The sequence below is a fragment of the Rhea americana genome, unplaced genomic scaffold (assembly GCF_003343005.1).
Source record: "Rhea americana isolate MKP2758 unplaced genomic scaffold, rheAme1 scaffold_210, whole genome shotgun sequence".
Taxonomy (NCBI): domain Eukaryota; kingdom Metazoa; phylum Chordata; class Aves; order Rheiformes; family Rheidae; genus Rhea; species Rhea americana.
In genome coordinates, this window is record NW_028186259.1 from 877,814 (window position 1) to 891,832 (window position 14,019).

Here is a 14,019-nt window from a genome sequence, read left to right on the forward strand (position 1 = left end):
TCTCCTCAGCCCTGGGGAGGCCTCATCTCGAGTCCTGTGTCCAGCTCTGGGCTCCCCAGGACAAGAGAGACATGGAGCTACTGGAGAGAGTCCAGCATAGGGCTACAAAGATGATCCGAGGGCTGGAGCACCTGCCCTCTGAGGAACGGCTGTGAGAGCTGGGCCTGTTCAGCCAGGGGAAGAGAAGCCTGATTGTAAGCAATGTTTTGGTAATGCTTAGAATGTGAGATTCTGCTTCAAAATACCTATTCCTAGTGATATCAAAAAATTAGTTTTAGTGCATGTTTATAGATTCTTAAGAAAAGGTTGAAAGATTTCCTTAGCTTCATACGTGGAACCTACATATGTGGAATCTGCCAAATTGAGTAGAACTCTACAACACAGTAGTTTAAATTTCAACTCTGCCACAGCATGTCTTTTTCCAAAATTTGAGATTTTTTTTTWAAAAAAAACTACAATAAAAAGGGAGAGAAAATTAAATATGTTTTGGTATATGGAAAAAAAGAAAAGATTAATCTTTGGAAATATAAAAAAGAATCAGAAAATAGATTAAARAAGGAGAATTTTTCATGCTAGGAGGAAACAATGTAGACTTTTTTCACAGATTTTTTTTTTTCCTATTTGAGTTGAGCTTTACTTGAGTGACTACTAATAATTGACCCTCTTTGGTCTAGACATAAATGATAGCAATCTTTGAAGATTAAACTTCTGACAGCTCCCCATAAACTTCCAAATTTCACTGGGAAAAAAAAATAGTGTAAAAATGGCACAAGAAAAATTGAATAGAATCTTTCTGTTGACTTCTGTGCCATCTACATTAGTCCTCCATAACTCCTGATGCCCTCAGCTCATTTGAAATACTGTGATTATACCTCCTGAGAGGAGGAAAAAGAAAAAGTGTTTGGCAACGAGGAAGTTCTCCGGAGCAAGGCCGTGGAATTCCACACCAGATGAAATGAGAAGGCAATCCACTACGGTTAATTAATCCAGAGCTATGTATAATACGCAAAAGCTGGAACTTGACACTTGCTCATTCTGCCTGTAAAAAAATCTACATGAATAGTATATTGCATTAATTTGCCTTCAAAGTAATACTATTGTTAACATACACACACAGAGGAGCATAAATATTTTTGAAAATTGATTAGTTCTCAAAATTTTTTTTTTTTTTTTTCATGAGAATTGCTTAGGTTGTCACGGAGTTTCCATAGATCTGAAATTTGGGTACGTCCACCCTGTTTTGGAGGCTGCGGGAGTTCACMGTGGGCGCTGCGCTCGTCCTAGCCCTGTTCGTTTGACCAGTGTTGACRTACCCCAAGTGTTCTGCCTGCAAACACGTCTAATCTGAAAGTTGGTCGTAACTCCTCAGACGAAGGGCTGTTCAGCACCTGCACTGCAGCCACCTTTCCTATCTTGAAGCTYTTTTCGGGTCCTACACGGAACGATAACGGTAAAAGTGGAAGAAGAGCTGCAACGATTATCTGAGAGCTGAGATCTCCCCACATGCGTTTGTGCAGCCCTGCGCAATGGTCAAGAACATTTAGAAGACATGGCAGCAAATTTGCTGTTGTCTGCACTATATTTTTAGCAAAATGCTGCCACAAAAGCACCCTTCTAAGATGTATATTCCTCTTTCTTCTGCTAGTTTTCTGCTTTACCAGTGGCATGGGTATTCCTTGGACTTTCTGATTTCTCTTCCCTCGYGCAATCGTTACGATCCGATTGCGGTGCTGACACGTGGGTCATATTTATGATTAAACTTAGGAGCACCCTAAAATACCTTCCTGCATCAGGCCAGAGTAGAATATYGAACAAAGAACAAGGAGCATTAACATCAACTTTGAACTAAAGAACAAATTTGATAATGTGCACTAATTTGGCATCTCTCTACTCCARACGTTCTTTGTTTCACAAGGCAATCATTCCTGTGGCTTATTTGTTCCTAGCAATCACATAACAAATTTAAATTAGTATAATGCAGTGCATCTTAAGTGAATACCTTATACTGATATAACAATTTAGGGCTTATTTTGATACAACTATGATCTTGAAGCTTTTAGGTGAGGTGAAAACAATCACTAACATATCAGAAAAAAGTCCTAGTAAAACTGCAACATGTGGTCAACTTCTTCTTAATCCAAACAGTTCACCCAATATTAACTGTAATGGAAGAAAAATATATTTTTATTTTTTTCTAACAATAAAAAAAATTCACTGCTTGTCCATGAGAAGGATAAAACARCCTTTTCTTAAGTTTTTGACAATGAGTAAAAAGTATTCATCATTGTAAAAGTAGAGAGATTTTTCAACACATGGATTTTATGGTCTTTCTTTCTTAGTCTTTGAATATTCTCAGTCTAGAAGTTTAGATAATAAATTTCAATTACAGTATTTCTCCCACACACTTTTTTTTTCCTGCCTTTTTTTTTTAAACATTTGGAAACCTCCTACATCTCTGAAAATGTTAATAGGCTAATTATCACTGAGTTAATTTGCAAGTCATATTCTCTCCTGCACCCATATTAAAAAAAAAAAAAAAAAAAAACACTCCTCCCCCATTTTATTTTTCGACAAGTCAAAAAAAAAAAATAAAAAAGGAAAGCGAGTGAACTTAGCCACAAAATAAGTCAAGGGAAAAATGAAGTACTAATTAAGAAAGCTGGGGTTTTATGCAAATGACTTCTTCACCGAAGACAGTCTAATGAATGTGCCCCGAGTCGATCCGTGTGCGTTTTCGCCAAGCTGACAGCTGGCTCGGAGGAAGGTCAGACAGAATCAAGCGTGCACAGAGCATAATCCTTCAGATTGGCAGCTCTGCCCCCTGGTCACTGTTTGATTATCTCCCAAATTGCTGTATTTCACAGAGATAATGATTTTTTATGGTCACAGATTTGAAGACAACTGCTGTATCCTGAGGGTTGTCGTTCTGCAAGGAGACACTGCTGCTTCCTTCAGAGGAGAAGAAGGGGGGAAAAAAAAGTTGCTCTCTCTTTTTCCTCTCTCTCCCACTTGCCTTTCTCCATCTCTTTTTTCTTCTTCTTTTTTTTTAAAATATATATATATATATATATATTTTCTTGCAGTCAAGGAGGAGAGCCCCTGTTGCTACCAATTAGGTAGCTTGTCCCGTTCCCACGTCTCCTGCAGGAGGGCTGTGCAACGCCACAGACATTCCTGCGCTAAGCCCGGCCACATCTCATGGAGATAACACAATTCTCCAACCAAGTATGAAAGAGCAAATGCTCTGGAGGGGAGGGGGCTGGGGAGAAATGGGGGGGGGGGACTCTGAAGGAATTCTCTTCACATGATTACTGCTCATCGCTGCTTGGTGGCTGGCTGTCCTGATCGCCAGATACGCTGGGCCTCGGGCGCTTGTAAAAAAAAACATTGCAGGCCAGGAAAGGGGATAAATGCCGGAGGCAGCCGTGGTGGAGACAGGTTTTCAAAACAGGCCAGGTGCAGATGTGCAAACATCGTGATGTTGCACACTGTTCGCATCCCTCACATTGGCACCTGTGGATGAATTTGCCATTTGAGCTCAACCCCCAAATGGGTGAGTGCTTCTGAAAACTCTCTAGAAAAGCTGGTGCTTGAGCTGCTTATGTCCCAGAGAGCTGGTTTATGTCCCAAAGAACATTACCAAATACTTTTTCCTTGGAAAATGTCATCAAAAAGTGAGATTTATGAAAGACAAAGTTCACCTGCATTGTTAAGGACAGAACTACTGGAAGAGTGAACAAACAGAAAGAGACTCAAACCATCTCAAAGCAGCCTGCATCTTAGTGGTTTGATCACTCACAGGGTAAGTTGAAGGACCTAAGGTTAAGATGTGGATTTTTCAACTTAATAAGTACCTATTTATGACTTTAGTCATTTGAGTTTCCTTCCATATCCATGGAGAGAGAAGGACATTTCCAGAGTGCTGATGGATGACCATCCCACGTGAGATGACCTCCTCACTGAGAGAAAGAAACTTAGTGCTTCAGTCGAAGAAGAACATATCAGAGCTGAAGTCCCCCTTCTGCTGCGTTCAGAACTGCATTTGAAGTTAATTTTTTAGCACCAGTGTGCTGGCATTGAACGAAAAGTTGTCCTCCTCCTGCTTTTACTACTTCTCTTTTTTTGATTAGGCCACAGGGAAAAGAAGAAATTAATTTTTTGCAAAATTCTAATTATTTTCTTAAATTGTGTCCATTGCCATTATATTATGAACTGCATATAAAATCAGGAAGAGGTATCAAATCTTTCCTCTAGATCAAAGCAAGAAGAAGATTATTCTCTGTGCACTAGCTCCTTCCCCAAATGTTTCTTCTGAAGACTGTCTCCCTTAGTAAGAGGGAACTGTTTTGATCACTGCCTTTGGATAGGAATGATTTTCAGGAACTGAAAGAGAGAGGGACTTTCTGGAAAAGGGAGGAATTATAATAGGGATGTCCTAAAAGAAGCTAAAGCTGCAAGTTGCTTGTACACTTGGTAAGTGGAAAGATTGGCAGGCTATCCCTGAGGTCAAAAAAGAAAGTCTGTAAATCAACGGACTGTTGTGAGGGAAAAATGTCTTTTTTTAGCTATTTGTAATTCTATTGTATGGGAAGGATTTCTTTTTCTGAGGTAAGAAAAACTAGACATGTACAGTTAGCTCAAACATGGATCTTCGCTCTTTTGGGAGCTGCACTGTTTCACAACGGGTCTAAAAATACTGAGCTCTTGTTGAGGCTAAATGAGGCTTTTACCCATATCTTGTGACTGCTTCTGATTAGACACCCATATGAGTATCCAAAGTGTCCTAGACCATGTTCACTGGTCTCCTGCTGTAGGAATTCAGAAGGCTACTTTGGGAGTTCAGCTAAACTGCTGTGGCACTGAATGATGGGTCTGAGGTTACCGTGAAAACAGTAGAAGCAAAAAAATGAGAAAGAGCACTTTGATAATGAGGAGAACAGCACCGTGTTTAATGAGGAAACCTGAAGAAGAGACTTAGCACCACCCTGCAACCTTCCTTTTCATCTCAGTACTCATCTCCAAATCTCAAATCTCTGATGTACAAAACCATCCTTTATGACCAGGAAAAAAAAAATAAATAAATAAAAAAAAAAAAAAAAACGCAGAAGGGGAAATCACTCCTGTTTCTACAAGCAGCTGAAATGAAATGCACAGTGGACTATCATGATTCAGAGAGTTCCTTTCCTGCACATACTGACCAGAACTGGAGCACAAATTGACCTGATCTTTGTAGCCTCTACCTATGCTTGCTTAAATAGGTTTCTTCCTTTATTATCCTCAATATATTTAAAGGCAAGCAAAGAAATAATGCAAGAGCCCTCCTGTGGCTGATTTTAACACCTACTATTCATCTTCTTGATCAGTCRACTACTATTCATATTCTTGATCAGTAAGAAACTAGTAGTCAAGTGGCCAAAAGTATCTGCTTTTAATAACACATAGTATCCTCCAAGTTAYGGATGGAAAAAGCTGATTATGCTAAACTATCTCGCAGCCTCTATAGCGTTACTTCCTACAGTCAATTCACACATATACTTTTGTAGGCACCATGCTAGCATTTTTAAAATTCCCACACAATGGAGCTCACGATACCATTATAAACTAATGGATATCACTCTAAACAAGTTTATCTGGAAATTCACCCACAATTTCACATGGGAAAAGGGGATCTAACTAAACCCTCTACTAGTACCTCAGATGTTTGTTTTCAGTCCTTAATGCTTGCAATTTTCCAATGTTTGTAGACTGTTGCTTCCCCTCAGGGCTGTATTCAGTACTTTTAATCTCTCCTTTTAAACTGATCCTTCTCAAGTCCCCACTCTTCTCTAAATGCATTTGTTCTTTTTTTTCTTTTTTCTTTTTTCTTTTTTTTTCCTTTTCCTGGTCATAAAGAAATGCCCAGATGGATGAGGTACTCCCACTACAGTTGCATCAGAGCTTGCTATTGAAGAATTGCTCCTCTAGTTAAATATGCATTTTTCTTTTTTCTTTTTTTTTCCTTTTCCTGGTCATAAAGAAATGCCCAGATGGATGAGGTACTCCCACTACAGTTGCATCAGAGCTTGCTATTGAAGAATTGCTCCTCTAGTTAAATATGCAAGGACGTTGCTTTAATTTCATAGCCTCAGGTCACACTGACCTCACAGCCACATTTTCTTGACCTACTATTCCTGACCAGCTTTAGGATTTACACTGAGCTCTTTTCCAAAGGTTTCTTCTTCATCATTGAGTTTTAATCCTACGGTATCACATTCAATCGGTGCAGGATTTGGTGTCTTTGAACGACATTAAAAAAGAGTGACTACCCAAACAAGATAAAGTCAGTGATGTTCACAGAGGGCTAAGCCAGCTCGTGTTTAAATAGGTAGCACAGGTATCATGGAATAGCCAAAGCTGTCTCAAGTCTCCAGTCTCATTTACCYACCAACACATTGTTCATCTACCCTCAGAAGCCCCTCAAAAGAGGAGGAGAACTGTGAAACTGTAGTGTGATTACTAGACTCTACCTAAAAATGGAAGATAAAAAATACGTTTTGGAATCAGAGGGCACAAAAAGAGCACCCAACTCTGAAGTCTAAAAAAAGTATCATCTGATTTTTCATCTGAAACAGTCATAATAATTCTGGCTGGATGCCTTCCTGCCAAAGATTGGAGAAGAAACCAAACTGTGATAGGACTATAGAAAATAAACATACAAATAAAAGCCCTCAGGCTATTGGGATATTTATCATTAACCCTTAAGAAAAACTTGATTATTTGCTAAGTAATAAGTTTATCAATAATGAGAGACTTTAATAGCAATAGTGAAGAAATTAAAGTTCAACTTAATGCTCTTTCATGTAGACTGGGGATTTTTACTTCACTTTTCCTCRTCACAGATGAATGCCCCAAGCACCAAATCAAAAGATCTTTCAAAATGAGTGATCAGCAATTCTATTCTTTATGCAAAAATTTGCTTCTGTAAGAAAAGATCTGTACCTCAGCTGACAAAATTAATTTTGGCAAAATAAAATTTGTCTACAAATAATGTTTTAAAGAGGAAAATCTTGACTTCCTCTAGTGATCTGTCTCCTCATACCATTGACTTTATTGAAGATCTGAAGTCTCCAGGAAAAATGAACTCTCTTGTCTATCTAGTTTCAGGTCTAAGTTAGAATATTGTAAGAACAGCGTAAGTATTTGAGTATATTTTCAGTGAAAAAAAAATCAAGACAGACTTACATTTGGGGAAATATAGAAGAAATACAATGAAATCCATCATCTGAAGGATGGATTCTGAAAGAATCTGTAAGTATCAGCAGATAATGTTCAACATAATTACTTGACAGTAGCATCACTAGAYCAGACGAATTCTTCAGAGAAGCAGAGAATAATTCTTCAAGATATGATGAATAGATTATCAGTCCGAAAGACCTTCTCATTGGTACGAAATTGGTACAAAGCCAAAATGGTAGTGGAAACACTGTTAGCCATTACACTTTCTAAATGTTTTTAGGTTTTTTTGAGCAAGTAAAATTCAGAGCTCATGTCTGAGCATATCTCATTGAAATGGTATGAACTCTACATAGGACTAAACACATTTAGATAATAATAAGAACAAATTGGCTTCCAAAAGAAAAGAACATTCTGAGCAGAACAATGAAGGAGAGAAAGCTTTGCATCGCCTGTTCTAAAGAAAGTTGATTTTACCCTAAGGCAGAGCTAAAAGGGGAATGGTATAGACTCACAGCTCTGGGAATCATACAGAAGTACTCATGTCACCATAGAAATATCAGATATAAGTCATTTCAGCCTAAAAAACAATATTTAGATCTGAAGGAAGAAAAGAGAAAAAGAACCATTTTCCACTTTACCTGCAAGGGAAACAAATACTGGGGAAAAGGGAAGGATATGTGGCTGATATGAAATATTTTTCTGTGGTGGATATAGCCAAGGAATTTTGCCCTAAAAAAAAAAAAAAAAAAAGAAAAAAGAAAAGACATCATTGTGAACACGCTAGTGTGGGAATAACTCTTTTTTTTTGTGTGAACTACCATTTCTTCTCTGCTTTATAACAGTGGAATTCCACTGGAAAACACAGGATTCTTCCCAAGTAAGACATGCCCAGAATTGCCAGTTAGCTTATGAAAGAGTCACAGCTACTGGAGCAAAACTTACACAATGGACACCACAGAAAATTGCTTGAGATGGTGAGCTGGCCTTCAGACTCTGACTTGACTTTGTCGCTGAACTCAAGGATATAGATATATCATTTTTTAGAATTGATCTTCAGAGTCTGATACTGCTCTTAGCCATTTTTGGCACCTAAGCCATGTATATAGACAAACACAGCAATGCTGTTTTCATCTCTTAAGYGTTGCTGAATTGGAGCTCTTGCTGAGGAGGTAGGAATTCTGAACCCYGGACTCAGCAGATTTTCAATCTACAGATTTGCTTTCCCAGATACTTCTTTAAACAGCAGGATATACCATCTGCTTGATAGGAAGGCTGTCCACCTCTTCTATTGAAGCTGGATGAACACATAGTAGAAGTCAAAGGGAAAGAGTTAACAGAAAGGAAGCCAACYGCAGCACGCCGGGACAGAGATTGCTCTGGGAGTGGGAATCCTGGAGTTTGGTTTCAACTCTGTCATTCCTTAGTCAGTTAATTCTAAATGGAAAACAAATAAGCTGCTGCAGGATCAAGAATCAGGATCTCAGCCTCATTAAACCAGAGCAGTTCCCTTTTGGTAGCTCAGGACATATTCACACTTTGGTAAATATTTCATTCCACTGTATGACAATTCAGCTCGAACAGGAGGATGGAGCATGTCCTGGACGAGCCTCATTTCTCCCTTATTATGTTGCCAAGCTGATAGACCTGGGCCAGCAGAGAAGTCAGCAGCTGAGCTGACGTAAGCTTTGCTAGTCATATACACAACTGTTAAAACTTAGCATAAGTATTTAGCCCTCAGTTACAAGATCTCACTCGTCTTTTGATCAGACATCCTGGGAGCCTTCTGAAGCTGAGGAGAGGCGGCTTCAAGGTCTGTGTAACTTCTTTAAGTTGAAACTGTTTGCAGAATGAAAGGGTCTCTATTCTGGTCACTTCTTCTTCCTCATCCTTTGAAGATGGCAAAGCCTCTGCTTGCTTCAGAAGTTTCTTCTACTTCAGCCATTCCTTCCAGCATCTTTCAAAGAACACTTTTCTCAGCTTTTGTTTTCTTACATTATAGGTAGCGACCRCTGAATCACCTGCTGGCAAGTATTTTTGTCATTGCAGTAGATGGGGCAGAGTATTAAAACACAAATTACTGCGATTAATACAGGATGATTTGGTTTAGGGTTAATTATGACTTTTTTCTGCTCTGGGTTCCTTCTGCTGTAATAAAGCCTGTGCTTGGGGTGGACAGAGTTTCTTTCAGAGACTTCGTCAGTTAAAYGGTATTTATTTCAGTATCCTGTATTACAAAAACTATACAAAATGAATGAGCTTGCCATCTTGTTTGTGTTCAGGAGCTGCTTGTGTTGGTGCCTGCTATTTTTACGCAGAGTGCAGAGAGAAAGCATAAACTTGTTATTCAGAAAAGCTGCAAGTAAAAGACCAAACTGCGTCTGAATGGGGTGAGGGGAGGGAAGGGAGAGAAGGGAGGGCAGGGTGATCTATCCCACCCAATTAGGAATACGCTGTGAATTAGGCAGACATCAGTCGCCCAACTTCACCCATCCTCCCCAGCCATGCCTCTGGATAAAAGAGAGCGCCACAACGGTAGTTAAAACAATTATCATCCAGCGGAGCTTGATTCTAAACTGCTCTGCTAGGAAGTGGTGAGGAGCGTTCAGATCCTAACGCAGCAAGCAATCGCTTTTTCCTCCCCTTGGGTAGAAAAGCTCCTGGCTTTTTAAGCAATTCCGTACCTCTGAACTAGTCCTTTGCAGGGCTTTGGGGTAGCATGCCAGTGGCACCGCATCCCATTAGCATCACTGCGTGTCACCAGAGGCAACAACAGGAAAGAGATGCAAAAAGGACTGGGAATGAGAGGAGACATTAATAACTGTATATTGCTCTGTGCTGACAAAAACAGGAGAAGGTAGTAAAAGGACTGCTTGAGCAAGGGAARAAAGGAGGAGTGGAAAAAAAGAACAGGAAAATTAACTAATACAGGATGGAWCTTGGCTTTTCAATAACCTTGGTAAGTAAAACAGTAGTTAAATATCAGGTATAACTGCCTGTCCTATTCTCTGCTACTCTTTGATGTTGGTCAAAACACTTAGGGCCAGATTTGAAAAAAAAAAAAAAAATCTGTGTTTCAAAGACAGAGACATGCCGAGTTGGATTTAAAGACKTTCCTGAGCAAATTAAGAGCTTGTCTCGCTTTTAAGGGCAGCTAAATGCTCTTCATAAAAAGCACAAATGCTCTGTCCTTGCTGGTACATTACATGCTGCTAGGACTGTTCCTGGGCCCTGAGGTTGGCTGACACAGCCTGACTCCATCCATACTCTTAAACCATCTTCACTTCCGAAACAAGTAAACTGTGTCCAGACTGCCCACATGATAACAGACCCRAGTCTGTGCTAACTCCTGAACCACCAGCAGGAAATGCTTAGGAGTGTAGTAACTGACCTGGGCCAAAACTCTGCCAGGGCCCGTCCTAACAATTTATCAGTTTGTCCTGGCACTGCTGAAGTTTATAAAGATGTAAAACCTTGACTAAGTATCTGTATAAAAGTTTATATTTTTATTTTGTGCTTTGTTTCTCCATCTGAAAAATATTCTAGTACTGGGAGTACRAATACGTTAAATGTGATGATAGTATAGCAAGGAAGGACATGGATGCTCCCTCCTCTTCATCTGTCAGCTTGACATGTTTTGAAATTGTCCTGCTATTTTTTTATGTCATCATATGTATCCCTGAGCATGCTTCAAATCTTTGTGTATAARGTTAAATAGAGGCGTTAGTGTGCCACTGGAATCGATGGGCAGAGCAAAYTGCGTTAAATGCAAGTCATAGTCACTTGAAGTTGCAAGTATGTTCTTTAGGAAGAAGAAATGAAGGAACACGGCCATACTAAGTGATTCCACTTGTAAAATGCCATTTGATACCAAGGATCTATCCACAGCTCTAGCTATATTTCTATATGAAACTCAGAATTTCCTCTGAAAATTTTAGTTGTAATTCTTACTCTGCTTCCTCCTTTCTTTATGGTCTATTTAAAATAATCTGCTTCTTGACGTATCTGATCAAATGCTGGTGTCTACATTGGACTGAACACAAATGCTTTCTAAACTTCATTGACTATAATGARATCTGAGACACTAAACTCAAATCTAAAAAACTACGTCTACCTTCCTAAATTTGACATCTTAAATTGCAGYCTGACTCCCATATCAACCATCTTCTTTCACTGGTTTTATCTCCAGCTGTATGCTTTCCTCAAGGAAGGCATTGCTTCAGTGCTAACTGTTTAGGAAGAATTTACCTAACAAATTTCCATCTTTTCTTGCAGCACTCAGATGTCTTTACTGCTAAGTCATTCAGCCTTCTGTCAATTTGCCATAATCATACAGCCAAAAGCTGTTTGGCTGCTGTGATGTTCTTCAAAAATCCAGGCTCACTTTCCTCCAGTTTCAGGATATTCTTGTCTCCTGCCATACCTGGTTGTCAGTGAAGAAACTGAAACTTTTAGGTCACAACTCGTTTATCTAGATTATACTTTATGAAAAGACAAACTGCATCCTCAGCCTACCTTTTTCACTTCTTTGACCTGAAGGGAATCCAGACAGTCACCCCAGATACAGACAGCTGCATAATAAACTTCCAGATTTACTCAGATGAATTTCGCTTTGATATACAACTATTTAGGACCTTGCTATTTCACGATACATAAGGATTCTCTTTTTTCCAAATCCTTGTTACCATTATTGGTCTTTACATATAAAAAAGATTTGTTCCAATTATATCCCAATTATAGGCAATTCTTAAATATTTTAAATCAAAGGAGACCATTATAATCATTAGTCTAATTTCTGTTGTAACATGCACAGTAAATGTCACCCAGTTGGTCTGTTTTTGACTCTCATAAACAGCTCTTTCAGTCTGGCCAGCATTCATGCAGTAAAGGCTGCTACCATCTCCGAAGATCGGGCAGTACATGTGCCCTCACTGCTTCCTGGGGGCTCTTTCTAAATGCTCCGTTATCCACTCTCCAACCACTTTGTATTCCCAGAGGTAATGGGAATGTAAACGATTGCAGTGTGGGTAATTTCCAGCCAGAAGATGAGAACAGTAAGTATTTTGAGGCTACTCTAGGCATATGCTGTCTCGTAGAGGGCTGTTGTGATAAAAATGCACGTTATTGGCATTGCCATGAGCCTCAGACTAATTCCTGGGTGAGATATTCACCATTTTGGTCTAGTGCATAGATCCTATCTGCATTCCTTCCCATGGATGTATCTTTGTAGACTGAAATAGCCTCTGCAAAGGTCTTCCTAAGCAATGACTGTTCTGTCTTCTCTCTCCTAACCTGAGACATTCCTGCGAAGGTCTTGAGTAGGAGCTAAATTCTCACAACTAGACGTTAGAACTTTTGTTTTCAAAAGGAGATTCCTGTTGAAGTATGGAAAACTGTAATGGCCTTTTTRTTGTTATGCTTTGTTTTGTTCTGCCTTTTTTTTTTTTCCTCCCCATGGCAAATTTTGGCTACCAGAGGTAACTTTCAGTACCTTTCACAGTCCTAGAGCTGCAAATCAGAAGCATTGCAATAACYTCCTACTGGCTAGAGCAAGCAGTCGATTCTGGCCACAGCAAGYACATGAAAGAGCTTAGGTAAAAAATGGAGAATAAAAAACTTAATATATGTATGTCACAGGCAATATACAGCACTGACCAGGTCTTACTACACAAAAGTAATTTTGGCTAGAAGGATCTCATCACCATTTAAGGCCTTTGTCAGCTTTGCCACAGTCTCCATCAGACTTTGTGTAGCCTGCTAGCAGGCTTAGATAAGAACATAGATATCTAATCTCCTGTACATATCCCATGCACATATGCCTAAGCAGACACAGAGAGAAGCATCTTGAGACTTTTTTTCCATTATTAACATCAACAGTTTTGCCTTGTGAATATTTGCAATAAATAAATGCTTTATATGGGTACACTTGTAGCACARCAGGGAGCAGAAAAGGGTGGGGGGAGGGCTACATCCTCATTTCTTGGCAGAAATAAAGAAGTCTATTCAGATTTAGCTCTGTTTGGAATAAATAAAAAACAAACAAACATCTCAATGCACCCAAAGGCTTTGTATAGCTGGAAGCTTTATTGATTCATATACCACCCACATAATCTGCCAAAATGCACTACAATTTTTTTTAAAGTCTTCTTCACAGGGAAGTCTAACCCTCCAAGCTCATTTATTTAAGGGAAAAGAATTAAATAAATCCTTTACAGACTACCAAGTCTGCTCTGGAGAAGGCTTTTGGTTGTGGCTCAAAGGAATTTCATTTGCTTGTTCTGTGGGAGCAGAATGAATTGTTTGGGAGCACCATTCACATTCCACAGAGAAGAGATGACTTCTGTCTATGACAGCTGAGAGCAAAATAGAGGATGTTTAATAGGGTTTTTAGGAAGGGAAAAGTTCATATCAGGTCACTAAACTTCAGCAAGTTCTCAGGAAACCATGGCGCTAAAATCCCCAAATGATGAAAATTATGTGGGAAATATAGCTGGATCTTTTGGTCCCATTGAAGAATTTTTGTGAATTTAAATTGTGTGGAAATAGAAAGAGGGAATATCCTTGTAGCTRTGCTATGCGTTACAGCATCTAGCCTTGCGGGGGGTTCTCTTGCTGTGTCTGCACTTGCAAGTGAAGAATGGGCTGAAAGCAGGATTAAAGATGTGAAGCTGCAGGACTTGTGTACTTTTTGCACAGATTACTGGTGGCTCTCTGATGGCAGCTAAGTTCAGTGTCCACACGAGTCTTGGAAAGAACTGGGCTTTCAGACTCTTAGTCTAAAACATAATATATAATATTATATATTAA